Source organism: Furipterus horrens, unplaced genomic scaffold (genome assembly GCF_987537825.1).
Source record: "Furipterus horrens unplaced genomic scaffold, mFurHor1.1.pri manual_scaffold_2, whole genome shotgun sequence".
In the NCBI taxonomy this organism is placed as follows: Eukaryota; Metazoa; Chordata; class Mammalia; order Chiroptera; family Furipteridae; genus Furipterus; species Furipterus horrens.
In genome coordinates, this window is record NW_028327172.1 from 209,634,455 (window position 1) to 209,636,264 (window position 1,810).

At 52.5% G+C, this 1,810-nt stretch overlaps 1 pseudogene; it reads left to right on the forward strand.

The window, feature by feature from the left end:
- The first annotated feature begins 1,352 nt into the window (after window positions 1-1,352).
- Window positions 1,353-1,810, forward strand: LOC150020328 (large ribosomal subunit protein eL29 pseudogene; annotated as a pseudogene).

Here is a 1,810-nt window from a genome sequence, read left to right on the forward strand (position 1 = left end):
TGCTGTTGCCCATGCAGCAGACCCCCCCTCTCTTCGCAGCTGAAGGGTCCAAGGGAAAGACGGAGTCAATACAGCTTGGCTTCAGGTGCGCCGCAGGAGTTGCCGGTGTTGACTACAACGTCAAACCGCCTTAGGGACTCCGGCTCCGGATTTTCTGTCGGGGTTTACTCCCTTAGCCTTTCCCCTGAAGAGGTATGCCGCAAGGCAGCGGAGGTTTTTTGGAGTCAGAGTTTTCCTTCTCTGATGTACCCTGACTGGAAGATCGAACCAGCGACACTTAGCTCGCAGGCCGACGCTCAATCCACTGAGCTAAACCAGCCAGGGCCAATGAATAACTAATATACATATGTAATTAAACAGACACAAAATACACATGCCTAGGAAACAGTGCATCCAATAATTAGCAATGTTTGGGGAATCTGGGTTAGTACTCTATATCTTTGACCCTTGGAAGATTTCTGAGCTGAGACTTGGCAGGTCAGAATTGAGCTTTAGTAAAAGAATCCTAGCAGTGGAGTATAGAATAGATGATAAGACGAGGTGCCTGGAAGCAGAGAATGATCACAAGACAACTGCAAAGATTTTCACAAGAGGCATCAAGAACCCACCCAGCTGTGAAGGGGGGGGTCTCTAAGAAGGAACAGATGGTCCCAAGATTTAGAGAGATTAGGGAGGTTTTGTTTTAAATTAAAAATTTGAATACTCACAATTGAAACAGGAAAAGAACTTTGAATATTATTGAAAAGCCTTAAAATCGGTTCTGCCTTTAGAAGTTAGAACCCCACTGATAGCAATCGCTCGCACGGTGGTCACAAAACCGCGCCTCTCCGCTCGCTGAACGCCACAGGCGGAACGGACGGGGAGCCCCAGCTGCTGCCCTCTGAACCGCATCCCCGCTGTCCAGCGGAGGCCACACGCTCCCTGGGGCTGCTGCAGCCAGTGGCCGAACACGGCAGAGATGCTCAGGCAGGATGCTCCGGCCAGGGGATGCAGGGCCCCTGCGATGGGCGCTTTGGCTTGACTACTCCCATTCGGACTTCTGGACTGTTCTCAGAAGGGCACTTCAGTCTCAGACTTGTCCACCCAGCGCTTCTCCTTTCCTCTCTCCTTTGCAGGACTAGACCTGCAGGGCCGTGGCACAGCTCCTCCGGCTGCCCCCAGCTCCCCCGCCCCCCCACTCCCCCCCACCCCCAAGTACTTCTCTGAGAAATCTCTTGCATTTCTAATATCATGTTTCTGCATCTCAGAGGACCTGGTCTAAGGTGTCTCTAAAGGAACTCCTAAGAAATGGCACTGAAACTCTTTCTCTTCCGGTCCCAGGCATTTTGGAAGCTGCGGACGTCCGTGCAGATATGACAAAGTCCAAGAACCACACCATGCACATCCAGTCCCGAAAATGGCCCAGGAAGGGTGCCAAGAAACCCGATCACAAAGATACTAATCTCTAAAGGGGTAGACCTCAAGTTTCTGAGGAATATGTGCTTTTCCAGGAAGCACAACAAGACAGGGCTGAAGAAGGTGCAGGCCAACAAGGCCAAGGACGTGAGCTCATCCGCCAAGACTATTAGCTCTCCTAAAGCCCAAGGAGGTGAAGCCCAAGATCCCAACAGGCGACAGCTGCAGGTTCAGTTGACTTGCCTATGTGACTTGCCCCAAGCTTGGGAAATGTACTTGTGCCCACATTGCCAAGGGCATCAGGCTGTACCAGCCGAAGGCCAAGGCCAAGGCTCAAACCAAGCCCCAGGCTGAGGCTGCAGCTCTGGCTCAGGCTCCCCAATGTGCCCAGGCCCCCATCAGGGCTCCACAGTAG